The sequence below is a fragment of the Macrotis lagotis genome, chromosome 1 (assembly GCF_037893015.1).
Source record: "Macrotis lagotis isolate mMagLag1 chromosome 1, bilby.v1.9.chrom.fasta, whole genome shotgun sequence".
In the NCBI taxonomy this organism is placed as follows: domain Eukaryota; kingdom Metazoa; phylum Chordata; class Mammalia; order Peramelemorphia; family Peramelidae; genus Macrotis; species Macrotis lagotis.
The window spans coordinates 730,351,543-730,368,166 of NC_133658.1; the positions used below are offsets into that span (position 1 = coordinate 730,351,543).

The 16,624-nt window shown below is 35.2% G+C and overlaps 1 protein-coding gene across 5 annotated transcripts in view; it reads right to left on the minus strand.

Moving 5' to 3' along the window:
* Positions 1 to 16,624, minus strand: part of MTUS2 (microtubule associated scaffold protein 2) — a 675,509-nt gene that overhangs the window by 158,832 nt on the left and 500,053 nt on the right. The window lies entirely within an intron of this gene.

Genomic DNA, 16,624 nt, shown 5'->3' on the forward strand with positions numbered 1-16,624 from the left:
ATCTTTTCAAAATCATATATAGTAGTCAATATATTCTGAGACATCATTCTGAATCTCCTGAAGGCAGTGGGGGAATGGTCTCTCATTCTCCGGGGGACTCTATTTTCAGGTACAGATTGTTTTGACTGCTTTGTTCCATATATAATTGCTTCAGTGAGTTATCTCATAGTCCACCAGTTACAGTTATAGGCCACATAAATCTTATTCTTGCTGTCTCTGGAATGTGACAGTCAGGAATAAAATGAGAAAGGAAAACAGCTTGGGTGTTTTCAATTCCAGATCTTGCTTCAATTTAATTTGTACAGCAAATCTGACGTTCATGATACTGGGGCAAAGCCTCGGGGATGGGGGTGGGAGTAGGGGTGAGGGGGGCTTTTGGCAGAAAGAAATTCACAATCTTTAGAATCTTAGGGTTGGAAGAAATTGAGAAATTATTTGGTCCAATCCCTAGCTAAAGCTGGAACCCCTTCCCCCATTCACAGTGTTTCCATCAAAATTGTCCGAATTCCATTGAAAACCTCCAGTGATTGGGGTGGGGGGCAGAGAATTTTCTTTTTCTCCCATTTCATTTCTGGGATAAAATAAATTTATTTCTTTTATCAGGGCAAATTCCAATTCTTCTTTTTTCTTAAGTCTGTCTTCCAGAGTCAAGGTGAAAAATTTTTTCCTTCCTTCCAAGTTAAGATATGGGAGGAGAGAGATCATGTGCCCTCCTAAAACAAAGCTTACTTAGAGACAAATGCAATAGGGGGAATCCTTTGGAAGGAAGTCCTTCAAGGCTTTGTGGATGAGATCTCACTTCTAAATAGTGCCTATAGAAAATATTTTCATTCTTTTCAAGCTAAGATATAGGAGGAGAGAAATCATGCACCTTTTGAAAATAAGTTTCAATATAGAGAAATGTAATAGGGGGAATCCTTTGGAAGGGAGTCCTTCAGACTGTGGGTGGGATTTCACTTCTAACCAGTGGCCTGTAGATGTCACTATTGTCATTCTTTCCAAGAGTTCATCCCCGGCATGAATGGATTGCCAAAAGAAGTCTGAAACTTTTTAAGTGGACTAAGAAAGAACTGATTGGCCTACAGTTATAAACGTCGAAACAGATTCCTGCTAATAAAGGAGATTTTGAAACATGAACCAAAAATCACAGGTCTGTTTCTAAGCCTAAGGGTAGTTTATTTTTGCTCTGCTTAGCCAGAGGAAGCATGACCTGAATTATAAAAAAATGGAAGAGTTAAGAGGGACCCTTGATCATCATAGACCTAAACCCTTACATAACGAGGGAGGAAAGAAACTCTGGCCTAGAAGAGCAACATGACTTGCTCAAGGTCATGCAGCTGGTTAGTGGAGGTGGACTGGCACCCTATTAGTACCCTTGGGAACATTGCAAATTTATGTGAAAATCAATTATTTCTAAGTCACATCTCATTTTAAAGTCAGCCTTCAATTTAATGGAGTGTTCTGGAACTACACTGTTCCCTCTATGAAGTAACTGTCAATCTCCACTGAAAAGAGCCCCCTCAAAACAATTGATTAATGATGACTCCTAAGAGGAGGTCCCAGGTTAGAACAAGCTTGTGCTATCTTGGGAGTTGCTAAAATTTTCAATGTGAGCACTTGAAAATGGGCAATGCTATAATCAGGGTTTGATTTACTGTTTTGTTTATTGTCTAGATTTATGAAAGTGATGGAAAAAATGCAATAACTGCAGATTAAACTTAAAAGTATATCTTGCAGATAGCTGGTTGTTAAATATTTCCCTCTACCACAGCAGGCTGGCATCCACCTGCACGTACCCCATAGTCATAGAGAGTTTAGTGATTTGCCCAGGTTAGTCTGTAAGTATCAGAGACAGGATTAGAACTCAGGTCTTCCTGATTCCAAAACTGGCTTTCAAATCACTATTCTATAATGCTTTTATATCATCTAGTTCATATTTTAAAAATATGATTTGCAAATATCACTTTATACTCCAAAGTTGCCATAGGATATAATGTGGGCTGCTTAACCTAACATCTCTAGGCTACTAGCTAGAATTTTCAAACATTTTAAATTAAAATAACACACGATTAATTTGAGTTCCCTGAGATATTAGTGTTAGGACAGAACATGAAAAGGTCATCTGACTCAGCCTCTTGCCTCTTTTTTTTTAAACAAGTGAATTATGATGATTCCATTTTACAGTGAAGGCAATTGAAGCTCAAAGAGATTGAGAATTTTGTCAAAGTGGTCACACAGTAAATAGCAAAGTGGGAATATGGACCTGGGCCTCTTGCCTCTTAGTATAAATGCTCTTTTTCACTACTTTGACTACTCAGTTTTAAAAGTGGATGGTGTTGCTGCTGTTCAATCATTTCAGCCACGTGTTTGTGTGTGTGTGTGTGTGTGTGTGTATGTGTTTGTATAGAGGGTATGGGAGTTTCAGGAGTGTCAGTAATACAAAACTACAGACTATTTGAATGGTGGAACAGGCCTCAGAGTACATCAAATTAAGTTACATAATCCCATACACCAGTCTTCTCTACAACACACCTAAGAAATCATCATCTTGACTTTATTTAAACAACTTCAGGGTCAGGTAACTCACCAACTTAACACTAACTCTCTACTTTTGGATAATTCTGTTTAAGATTTCTTTCTTATTTTGTGCCAAAATCTGCTTCACTATAATTTCTGTTCACTGATTCTAATCCTATCTTCTAGAGCTATATTTAAGTAATTATATGATATAAATAAATATAATATATAAATATGAACATTAATATAAATGCATTATAAATAATTATAATATAGAAATATAAATTATAAAATGAATGGATATTTTATAAATATATACAAATATATAATAGACAAAATAAGCATATGATATATTTATATGTTTAGATATAAAATAGAATATATAAGTATGTTTAGGTTTATAATACATAAATATATTTTAGATACAACATATTAACATAACATGTTATACAGTTATAAAATATATAAATATGCATAAATATGTCTTGCATAAGATATAAAATAATACATAAATATAATAAAATAATTATGCAGAATATCAAAATTGGAAAGGGTGTCATAGGCCAGCTAATCCCTCTACTGAGAGATCTTAAGATATCTGAAGACACATGCTATGCCTCATCCTTACTATACCAAATATCACAGTAGCTTCAACTATCATTTTGGAATATAGTGTTTACTCATCCTAGCTATGGTCCTCTAGACACATTTCAAATTTCTCTCAAGCTTAAAGGTTTCAGAACTAACTGCTCAACTCAATGGAAATTGAACAGGACAGGATACTGTCCTGCCTTGTTATGATCAATGCACTTTAATATCATACAGAGAAGGAGTGAATACAAGGCTAGCATTAGAATCCAGAGAACTTAGGTTCAAGTCTCACCTCTGATCTCTCCTAGCAGTGAGCTAAATAAGTCAACCACTTAGTACCTCAGGCAAATCCCTAAATTTATAATTTGTAGCAATTACTGATAGGCATTGGTAACAGCAGTTTCCATATTAGAAGTTCACCAGATTGATGAAATTATAGATTTAGATCAAAAGTTTTATCCTATTTTGGAGGGCAGCTAAAGCACATTGAAAATTGGAGTTTTTGAATTCCCATAGAAAGTGGAGTTTTTGCTAATCATTTCTAGTTTTCATATGAAACTAGTCTGTTCCTTTCATTCTGAAATTTGACAAAAAGTTTGTTAATATAGTTGATTTTTTTAAAAATTCAATTTTATTTTATTTTAAGTTCTGGATTCTTTCCATCCTTCATTCATTCAGAAAACAAGAAAAACAAAACCTGTTTTACATATATATTAGTCAAGCAAAATAAAATTCCCATATTAGTCACTGTAGAAATTGGTAACCAATTAATTTTTGAAGTCTAAGTACAGAACATTTCACGTTTATTTCTATTAAATTTCTATTTCTCGAATTCTGTCAATAAATGTACTCTCTCAATATTGTATCATCTGCAAATTTGATAAGCAATCTCTTTATATCTTTGTCCTTATTCCTGTTGAACAAGATAAAATTGAAGGCACTCTTTTGGTGTTCACCAAATTCTACCATCATCCAGTCCTCATTTTTTTCATCTTGTTCACAAAGATATATAAAACAACAATTCTCCAGACATTTACTAGATCAGTTCAGTCATTTTCTGTTGTGTCCTGTTCTTTGTGACCCCACTTAGGGCTTTCTTGGCAAAAATAATGGTCATTTTCTTCTCATTTTACAGAAGAAGAAATCAAAGTAATAGGGTTAAATGACTTGCACAAGGTCACAAAACTAGTAAGTGTCTGAGACTAGATTCGAACTCATAAAACGAAGTCTTCCTGACTCCAGGTATCACTCTATCCACTGTGTCACCTGGCTTCCCCAGACATCTACCAAATACCTACTATATACACAAGTCATCACAATGAGAAATGATGTTACCAAACAAATTGCTGAAATTTAGGAACCTATGTTAATATTTCTTTTAATTTACAAGGCTACCCTTAAAACAAAATGAAGTGATGCTAGTTTGACATTATCTAGTGATCACTGCATCTTTTTCTCCCAAACTATTGTTGCTATGGTTTTGCTGGAAGTAGCCTTTGATCTATGATTTTTAAAATTTAACCTTTTTTTTTTCTCTTTTTTGAAAACTGGAAAAATTTCTCCTCTCCAGATTTTCAGGTTCTCTTTAGTTTTCCTCAAAGATTCCTCCCAGCTGGTGTGCAATATGAATTCTTTCCATCCTCTCAATTGCTATCCTTGTTATGTCTCATAGTAGATTCTTCATTTCCCAACTCCTAACATTTTCAGTGACTGTCCTTTCAGGTCTAGAATACTCTCCCTCCTCATCTCTGCCTCCTGGTTCCCTTGGCTCCCTTCAAGAGCCTTCCTCAAGAAGTCCTTCCTATTCCCCCTTAATTCTAGTGACTTCCTCCTGTTAATTGTCTCTAATTTGTCCTGCATCTTGTCTTCTTTGTGCCTAGAAGTTTTCATGCTGTCTCTTCTTGAGAGCTTTTTGAAGGCAGGGGCTGTCTTTTAACCTTTTTTTCTATCCTTAATGCTTAGCGCACTGTCTGGCCTACAGTAGCAATAATAATTTTGAAAAATGCTTTTTGATCAAGTGATTGAAAGTTATTTGGCTCTGTAGTCTTGAAATCATATAAAACACTATCTGCTCATTTATTATGGGCTGCAATTATTTCTTAATCATATTTGCTTCATCTTTTCCAAGTTCCACTATTGACTCATTCTATTAGGGATCCTTGTTATTGTAATAGGTTAAATAACATGATCAGAGGGCCTTTCTGCTTTTCCATAATAATAATATTAAGATATTCAGGTAGTCTGTCTAGAAATCTTCTGAACTAAAAGGTCCAGAGACCTAAAGATCATCATTCTATAAGATAACTTCACTTCAGGGCAATGGGACACACTCCCAGAACAATAATTAATTTGATCCTTTCATTGCAGAGGATTCACAACTTTAATTCTTTCTGAGTTCTCTGTATTAATAGTCTTCAGTATTATCCAATATTACAGTCAGAAATTTTAACTATGGGCTTATAAGATGAAAAAATATCCTTTAATCACTCTAGGCTAAATGACCCCAAGATGATTAATCTCTCCTGAGTGTGTTTAAAGAAGCAGTGGGGGAAAAAATCATTATTACTTTTAAATGGTCCTTTTTATTATTGATGAAAACACCTTATAAAGAATGAAATGGGTGCAATCATTATTTGGTGAATTTTCTTTAGTGCAGAGTTCTAAAATGTCTTTGTTGACTAGTGACTAGAAAGAGAATAGTTTCTCTTTCTTGCTTCAGAGGATTGATACATAGCTCATAATAAATACATCCCTTACTAGCATGTTTTCAATATTGGGGTTCCCTGATCCAATAAAGCACTGAGACAGCCCTGAAGGTCTGTCTTTACCAAACAGTTAAAAAAAAAGGGCTGTTCCATGTTGTTATATTATGCTATAGATTTACTTGTTACAATTATAAAATTATTTTTTCTCACTCATGAACATTCATCGATTCATTCCTTTTTAAATTATTCTATTTTTACTTATTTAATATTTTATTTTCCCCTTCATTACATATAAAAACAATTTTTAATAACATTTTACTTTTAAAACTCTGAATTCCATATTTTCTCTCTTCTTCCTATCCAACCCTGCCACCTCACTGAGAAAGCAAGCAATTTGATAACAATGTGCAGTCATTCAAATATATTTCCATAATAGTCATGGTAAGAAAGAAAACATAGACATTCCCCCAAAGAGATCTCTGATTTATTCTTTCAAAGTGGAATATTTATGATTTATTAAGTGCCTATTTTGTACCAAGTTCTTTGCTATTTTCCTCTTCTGTGCAAGTCATTATCCTTATGTGCTGGGGAGGGGGGTATTTTTTGGTTGTTGTTTTTGTTTGAAACTGTGACTTCCCTGGTTAAAGGAACCAATTCCCTGGTGAAATAACTCACTCTACCAATGCAGGTAGCTATCATTTTTGCAACTTAGCATCTTAGAATTTTGCTGGGGGTACTGACAAGTAACAAGATTTTCCCTTTCACTTAGTAGTGACCTTATATCCAGATCACAGTTAGTTTGTGACAGAAGCCAAACCTAAAACCAGATCTTCTTTTCTCTGAGGTCAAACTTCTATCCAATCCACTGGACTACAGAATAAAAAAATATATGATGCTTTACAATTAAAAACAAAAATCCTATTCCTAACAACTTTGTGAAAGTGTTTCTGTAGAGCCTAACACAGTGCAATTCATTTAAAATCACAGAATTTCAGAACTGAAATGAAACCATCCTCTAATTTAATCCTCTCATTTTAATAAGGGGTAAACTAAGGCCCATAGAAATCAACTGACTTATCTCACAGAAAGCTAGTTGCCAGCCATAGTTAGAATCCTCAGTTTTCATTTCAGTCATTTCCTGCTAATTCACATTGCTTTTATCAACATCTAAACAAATATTCCTTTGATTTTTATTATTCATTAACTAGCCTCCCTTTTAAAATTATTCTTTATTTTTATTTTTAAAATACATTTTTATTGATCACTTATATTTTTTTTACATCACCATAGTTATCACCAGTATCCATTCTACCTACTCTCCTTTATTCTCCCAGAGAAAGCCATCACATAACAAATAGCATTTTTAAGAACCAAAAATAGAGGAAAAAATCAGCAAAAACTGATCAATATATTGAAAAAGACCCCAAACATGTACAATGTGTAATACCTATGGACCTTCTACCTCCATGAAGGGGTGGCTTGATACATGGTAAGTGCTTAAAATATAGAAATCAGGGTTGACTAATTGGCCCAAATTCATTGCTTTTTTCATTCCAATACCTCATTACATTAGGCACCACAACCAATTAAAGATGAATCAAAATGAAGCCAGACCTTCTCTTATTCCCAATGTAAACCAATAGAATTCTTTCCATCCTCTCAATTGCTATCCTTTTCATGTCTCATAGGAGATCCTTCATTCCCCAACTCCAGAGTTAACCCACACAAGTTTTTCAGAACTATTTTTATTCTGTAAAAGTGATGGGTACCTGTACACTATTGAAGCAATGACTTAGGTCCTATGCTTTCCAGACACTAGAGGGTGCTCAAGAGTAGATCAACAAGCACTTGTGGTTTTCCCAGGACATGCCAACAAGATGATGAAAAATTCAACTTTAACAGCAGAAGTGAGAGTCTCTGGGAATCACACTCATTAATGTACCACTCAGAGTTCAGCAACTGTAGCTCACAGCAGATTTACCTGGCCCATGGTCTGCCTGTCCGTGAAATGTCCAGGGGCCAGACCTGCCGGGAACTAGCTCAAGTACCAGTTTGGTGTTGGCACTTAAAGATGACATCTCAAAATTCCTTCCTAATTCTGACTGAAGTGTTGTATCACAGCTGACCATTTTCATGGCAGTCCTGTGTCAAGAAATGGAGATTCACAGGATAAAAATATAACAATTTTTAATCTAGCCTTTAGCCTATTTTTCTCTTAGACTTGCCCCTCCCTTCATGATTACTTATAGATTTAAAAAAATATGTATTGCTATCATTTGTTTTTCCATAACAAAAATTTCTCCTAATTTGATTACCTCTTCCTTTCCCTTAGTCATTACATATAAGAAATATGTTTTTTTTTTCCTGAAAATATAGGCAATGTTCTATAGCAGCAGATGTCTGACCTCTTTAAGAAATTGGAATAAGTGCATTTTCTTATATTTCTTTTTTGTTTCCAGGTATGACTTTTGTAATTTTTCTTTTCTTTTTTAATGTTTTATAGGATGGTTGTTCTATTACACTGTGGAAGTCATTGTATATATATTTTTATGCTTAACTCTGCTTTCTTCTCAAAGATTTCTGATGTCTTCCCAATGTATTCCAAATATCACCTGTATATTCTACAAGCTTGTCAACAACAGCCAACAGGTAGGTGACTGGACTTGGAGTCAAACACGGAGTAGTTGCATGACAATGAGCAAACCACTTAATTTCTATTGCCTCAGTTTCCTAGATTCTAAAAATGCAGATAATAATAACACTTACCTTTCAGGATTGTTCTGAGAATCAAACATGATATTTGCAGCATAGTTTATAAATCTTAAAGTGCCATATAAATGCTGGAAATTATATAAATGCTAGCTATAATAACATGTATTTTATAACAGATCCTATTAATCCTATAATATAAAATAATGAGACAGAGCATAGTAGATGGGAGACTGGTCTTGGGATCAGAAAAATGTGGGTTCAAACTTGCCTAAAATACCACACTGAACCTGAAGAAGTCATTTAATCTCTCAATGTTCTGGGGTAACAGTTAAAAAAAAAGATTTTTAAGTTAAAACAGTAGCTGATCTTCAATAGTAGGGTGAATTTCCATTGCAGGTATTTCCCACAATGATATCACATGTTTAGCCTAATGTGTGTGTGTGTGTGTGTGTGTGTGTGTGTGTGTAATACGTACAATCAACAATTAAATATTTATTACATGTCAGATATTATATTTAGTTCTGGGAGTATAAAGAGACTAAAAACTTCTCTGCCCTCAGGGAGTCCCCATTTTAATGAGGGAAATGCAAAAATAACTAGATACATGCTGTGCTAGTAAATGTTGAACAACTGGCTTTTTAAAAATCTGTACCTATGAGACACTTTCAAGTTTAATCTTCATTATTAACATTTTTCCTCCATCATTTTCTTGAGTCTAGATAATTAACAAAACATTAAATTACACCCTGATTTGTAGCAATTTGCTGATTTCAGAAGCATAAATGTTTACACTAAAACTCTAACAATTGACTCTTGAGAGCTAGTTTTTGTTTCTCCAGCATACTTCTGGACCCTACCTGAGAGACAAATGCAAAATAGAAGGAATGCAATTTCAAAGATGAAAGCACTTGTCTCTGAGGGGACAGCTTCCTACCAAAATGGGACTTGAGCAGCCATGAAACAATCCAAGAATTTTGAGACTGAGGTGGGAAAGGAGAGCATTTTAGGCATAGCATTTTGATTTTTCTATTTCTATTCTTCTCACATTCTATGTAATTCCTAATCTCAAATGTAATTCTAGAGATAGAGCTGGGCTCTGGATGTGTGATTTTTATAACCTTCCAAATGAAGAAACTCCCTGTTATCAATTCAGACCTAGTATGAAATGTCTGAAATGATATGTCTGAAAGTTGCTGACAGCAGCAAAAGTTTAAATAACTCTCCCAAGGCACATAGCCAATATGTATCAGTTTTGGGATTTGAACCCAGGTCTTTCTGGATTCAAGTCTGGTTTGGCACTTTCTTTTGGTATGTGTAAAATGGAATAATGTTTTTAATACCTATAAAAGACACTAATTGAATGCTAATTGGGGGTTCTTGACTTAAAAGTCATTTTTCAGATTACATTTATACAGAATTTCAAAATTGAAATCTTTAAGCTGGGATTAAAACATCTTTTAGTCTTCCCACACTTCAGTTTGGGTAGTTGGCAGGCATCCACATATCTGAAAAGTTATAGGGTATCAAGTAGAAAAAGAATTTCCATGAGGTAATCCCTCTTGTTGAGAAGTATCTCAGTCCAATATATCCCTCCAGTCTGTCCAAGACAAGAGTCAACTTGCTGGCATTTCTTCTTTCCTGATTATTTCAAAGTTCACATACTTTATATTTTTCTAATATTCTTCCTTTAATTTTCCTACCTTAGGATCCAGGATTCTGCTGATATAACAAATTTCTGGAGGTAAAGATAAGTCTAGCTCAGATTTTTGATGGCTACTTGTACTTTTAATATATGGATTTAAACAAATACGATAGAACTTATACATCCAAGTGAATGTTGCCTTTTTCGAAGTAGTCCCCTTGAAAACTATATAGGCTTATTCCATAGAAATTGCCATTTTTTTTAGAATCTCTTTGGCAGTTTAGAAACTGCCTGTTTAAAGACTGAGAGCATATTTTTTGGAAAGGCCTCAGTACTGAAAAAAAAAATCATCATTCTTCGAGGGAAGATTTGTTATTGTGAAATCAGTAAGTAGAGTACTGTACTCAAGTCAGGAACCAAATTCAAATCCCACCTCAAAACACTAGCTTTATGGTCCTGGGCAAGTCACTTAACCTTTCAGCCTTTGTTTCTTCATCTGTAAAATGAGTTGGAGAAGGAAACAGTAAACTCCAGCATTTTTGCCAAGAAAACCCCAAATAATGTCACAAAGAGGTGGACATAACTAAAATGACAGACAATAACAACAAAAATAGGAATAATAATAATGGTACCTTACATGACAGGGATGTTGAAAAGACCAAGCAAGATAATATAGTAGAGTACATTAGAAATCTTAAAGAGCTATATATAAATGCTATTCATCACCAACATTATCACTACATCAAGATCAATCATCAGTATTGCATCCTCCTCATCCTCCTCACCAATTATCATCATCATCATCATCATCATCATCATCATCATCAATCTGGTGGATAAGAAAAGTGGTCAAGCTAGAATACAGCATAGCATATTAATGTCATAGGATGATATATTTGGAGCAGGAAGGGACCTTTGAGGTCATCTAGTCCAACATCCTCATTTAATAGCTGAGGAAACTGTAGGTCGGAGGAGTGATTCAAAGAAAGGCAACTAAAGGTAAGCTTCCCAGGATCAGGATTAATATCATTTAGCACAAAGACTTGCAAATAGTAAACATACAAAATCTGTTTATTAACTTCAAAACATTTACATTAGTATATTAATCCTTAAACTGTCTTATAATTCAGGAAAGACAGGTATTACTTCCATTTCATGTCCTTACTCAATTGTAGTAGGACCCACTCACTCTCAATCAACAGATATTCATCAAGTGCTTATTATGCTTATACTTTGCTAAGCACTGGCAATACAAAGTAAAAGCCAGAAACTTCCCTGCCCATGAGAAGATTACATCCTAATAGGTGAGAAAAGAAATATAAACCAGCCCATGTACAAGATAAATAGATTAGATGGAAGGGAGACATTAGTAGGAAAGACACTAGTGACAGGAATCCCCCCCCACACCTTTTTTTTTTAAGGGTTTTTGCAAGGCAATGGGGTTAAGTGGCTTGCCCAAGGCCACACAGCTAGGTAATTATTAAATGTCAGAGGCCTGATTTGAACTCAGGTACTCCTGACTCCAGGGCCGGTACTCTATTTACTGTGCCACCTAGCCGCCCCAGGAATCCTTTTTTATAAGATAAATTTAAATGACATTTCCATTTACCCAGGCAGACAAACGAGTGTTGATTATATATGGAAAGATCAAATCAGAAAAAAAAAATTCCTAGATGACAATCACCAAGTACTTGCTTATTAAGTGCATAATCAGTGGCTACTCTGTCCAAAGCACTGTGCAGGGTGATGGGGACACAGACAAAAATGATATGTCTGAATTCTCAAGGTGCTTATCTTTTTTCAAAGGAGAGAACATGGCATATATAATTATTTGTAGAATAAATATAGGGTAGTTTTGGGAAGTACCATTTGAAAGGATCAATAAAATCTCATTTAAAAACTGAGTTTTGAGAAAAGTAAGGGAGTCTATGGTAAGAAAGGAAGGCATTCCAGACACAGTGCTATGAGGAACAATAAAGGAAGTTTGCTTTGTACAAAAGAAGAACAATGATAATGAAAATGTAAAGTATTTCAATAAGTCAAACAAGGAATTTATGTTTAATCCTAGTGGTAATAGGGAGCTACCAGAGTTTATTGAGTAGGGGAGTGACACAGTCACTTTGGTATGGAGGGCTGGAGTTGATAGACTTAAATGAAGGAGTCAAATAGGAAGCCATTGTAATAGTCCAGATGAGATATAATGAACACCTATAAAAATGTAATGGTTTTATAAGTTGTGAGATGGGGACAGTTGCAAAAGTTTTTCAAAAGACAGAAATGTCAAGATTTGGCAGCTGAATGGTTGAGACTGAGAGAAGAGATAAGATTATAAACTCTGGATACTGGAAGAATGGAGGTGGCCTCTACAGAAAGAGGGAAAATGGAAATAGGTATAAGGATTTTGGGAAACTGAATGAATAACAGCTTCTCTTTATAATACTTCTGGTTCCAAAAGATTCAACAGCAATGAGTTTGGAATCAAAAGACCTGAGTTCAATTCTCAGGCTATTATACCTCTATGACTTGGACAAGTTACCTAACAATTCTGGGTCTCAGTTTCCTCTTATGCAACATGAGACTTTCAAAGTTCTTTCATCACTAAATTTATAGCCAAAGAATGGTAACTCATTTCCTTGTTTAATACTCATTATGAATATGGTTCATTTTAGAGCTGATATAAACCTTTCATAATATAATCTGTTTTTATTTTGTTTTTTCCTAAGCCAAGATGGAGATGGAGTTGGAGATGGAGATAAAGGCAATAAAGAACAGTTGGCCACCATCTGGTGTCCATGCCCTTCAGATACATGAAGATGGGAGACTCCCAGGTTAGGGAACTCATTATCATGCTTACTTTGAAATGAAATAACTCATTATTCACGTCTTCCATGGCTTCATTCAATGTTTTAATGCATCATCATTTTCCTCCTTAGGCATACAATGAAATGTAGAGTTTTTTTTTTACACAAAGATAACAAATCTCTATAAATGGTGTGCTTTGAGACAGCTGGCTAATGATAAGAATGAAACCTGTGCCATCAGCTGCCTTCTGTGTGAAGCTAACTTGCTTACAAAGGGATTAAACTTAGGTCCATACCCTGCTCAACTCCATTAGGTTCATTCCTAACCAGTTTTCTGATTTTTCAAGGAGACTATCCCTTCCACCAATGTACCACTGGTAGCTCCACACGTCTTCCTTGTCCAATAGGATATCACCTGCAAGCTCTCTTCGATCATCTTAAATAGCAGCAGGCCCACGGAAGACCCCTGTGGATTACCATTTATTCTCCCCAACTGCAGGCTCCTATTTTTAACCTGCTTATTGGTTTCTGCTGGCCTGGGTGCAAGAACTTAAGAGGAGATACTGTTGAGATAGTAACAGATCACAAAGACAAAGGAAAGAAGGTTTGATTTGAAAGACCAAATGACAAGACCATTCAGGAGACCTGTCTGGAGTAGCTTGCTATGATTTAGTGAAAAGAAAACTAAATCCATGTCCATCATCCATCTTGCTAAAATGTCACATTGAGCACTATTCTAGATGTGGGGAAGCTCAGTGGGGAAGCTGATAAATCACCTGCCAGGATGCTTTGTCTCTGATTTAAGAGCTGGGTAATGCAGCAGAGAAATAAAACTCTTGCCCACTGAACCTGTACACAGCATGGAGGAAACAATATGCTAACTGGCCGAATGCACAATGAGTCCACGAACTCCACAGAGAAGGGTGAGAGGGTTGAACAAGCCTGAATTTCAGCCGAATTTATCAGATATAAATCCTTTTGGATTAAGCCTTGACTTTGTGAATAGTGTAAAGGAATGAAAAGTTCTTGTCTGTATTCAGATATTACTTCTAACCCACACCTGAAAGATTTTATCTTCCTTTGCATAATTAAGTCACTTGTGATAGAGGGGGGAGGGAGGGGATGAGCTTTTATATAGCACTCATTTGGTAGCTGAGGCTAGCAGTAGATACAACTCTAGGCTTGGAGTCAGGAAAATCTGGGTTCAAATCCAGTCTCAAAACACTTGATAGGTATATGACCCTGGGCACGTCACTAAAACTTATTTGCTTCAGTTTCCTTGTCTATAAAAGTGAGCTGCAGAAGGAAATGGCAAAGTATTCCAGTGTTTTTACCAAGAAAACCCCAAAATGGAGTTACGAAGAATTGAACAATTGAACAACAACAAAAAAAATGCAAATCAGTTCAGTTGCATGGGCCCAGAAAGGTAAGCTTCCATGTCTGGGGTTACATAGCCAGTATATATCAGATAGGATTTGAACCCAGGTCTTACTAACTTTGAGTGCTGACTCTATTCAGTCAGGTGGTACAATGAAAAAGTACTAGGTCTGAAGTTGGGAAAACTTAAGTTCAAATCCAGCCTCAAACACTTGCTAGCTCTGTGACCCTGGGCAAATCACTTAACATCTGTTTACTTCAGCTTTCTCAAACATAAAAAGGGAATAATAAAAATACCTACCTCACAGGGTTGCTGTTAATATCTGAGGCTGGATTTGAATTTAGGTTTTCTGATAACAGACATGGCATTCTATTTATCACTGTGCCATCTAGCTAATTTGTATTAATAGAAGAAATTTCCTTCATTTTGAGTGAACAATTAAATCATAGATCTAGTAAAAATCAAGTATTAAAGTGTCATTAGAAATATTTTTTAAAAAGAGTCTATTAAGCTCAAAAACTGTAAAACACATCCACACACACATAAAAGATGCTCCATTCTCTTTCCTTCTCTACAAGGGAAAGCACTAACATTTTACTAAGGCAAACCACAAGTTTGTGCCATCTCTTCCTTCTTTTGTTGTTGTTGGTAGTGATTTAGACTTATAATTTCATAGCTCTAGGAAACTCTTCAGGCAGATCTATAATTGGTTTAAAACTTACTGTCTTGGATTGCTGTCAATTATCAATTGCTTAGAGTTGTTCATGTCACTTGTGAATCACGGGGTGTCTTTACATGACATAGACACCAACCTCATACTGCCAAGTTGGGCAAGAAAGGAAATGTTTGAATTCATTCACTCATTCTTTCAAGAAACATTAAGCAACTATTAAGAGCAAGACACTAAGACTTTGTATATGCTCAGAGCATATACAAAGGCAAAAAATGAATGTTTTTCTGCCCCGAATGAGGTTATATTCTACTGAAATGCATTGTTCTCATTTTTGCTAAAAGGCTTTAACAAGGCAGAAGATTGAAACTATTTCATTTCAATCATGTATGACTCTTTTATGACTTCATTTGAAGTTTTCTTGGCAAAAATACTGGAGTGGTATGGTATTTCCTTTTTCCAGCTCATTTTTTACAGATGAGGACACTGAGGTAAACAGGGTTAGCTGACTTACACAGTGTCACATAGCTAGTAAGGATCTAAGACCAGATTTGCATCAATAAGACTGAGTTTTAGGGTATAGATTTTAGCTATATATGTTAATTTTGTCATCCATTACCACATATCTCTCTTTAGAGAGCTTACACAGGAAAAGCTATAGCTTTGAACTTTTTTTTGGAGGGAGTGGAAGATAGAGAGGAGATGGGAGTTCTATAAACATTTATGCAAAGAGTTTTAATTAATGCTAGACTTGGAATCAAGAAGGCTTGGGTTTGAATCATACCTAACAAGGAGGATAATAATATGTACCTCACAGGGTTCAGATAAGCTTATGTATGCAAAGCATTTTCCAAACTTTAACATACTATATAAAATGTCAATTATCAGTATTAGTGAAGGATTGATATCTAATATCACAGGCCTATTTCATATGCTCAGCATTTACTTTTTAAAATTCAACCATGAGGTTGGCTAGCTCAGTTTCTTATTAGGGAGACTTTACAAAGCATTATTGGTTGGTGGGTTGTCATTTGTTCTCAAAGAGGACCAAAATGGTATCATTATGTAAAAGTCAAGTTACAATATGTCTGACTGCAGCTGATGAGAACAATACAATGTCCTGCCACAGGTCAGAAACAAATATTTCATGTGAATATTTGAGTTCTCTAAATTTGTGTATCTTCTGTTTCTTTTGAATCACTTCAATACTGCTTTGCTCATAGAGTACAGTGCCTTCTTTGATGAAGTTATGAATGACATGCTGGGTGGTTCTTTGCTTGCATCTCCCAAGTCACACAATCTTTTTCAAAGTGGCATTATCACAACTTCTGTAAATAACAGAGTAGGTACTATAAAGTATATGAAGAAAAGTCAATACTATAAACTACCTGGAAAAAATTCATCATGGTTATGTTCTAAGGTTGTTAGCTACCTCAGTATCACAGGTATCAAACCCACAGGCAAAGAAAGATAGATTTAATTGGGTGCCAGTGAAGCTGAGAACAAACATTTATATTTTATCTCAACATTGAGATACCAGGTTTCACTTTTTAAACTTTCCCACATAGTATAATTGAACTCTGTTGGCTACCCTTATATTCTCAGTTA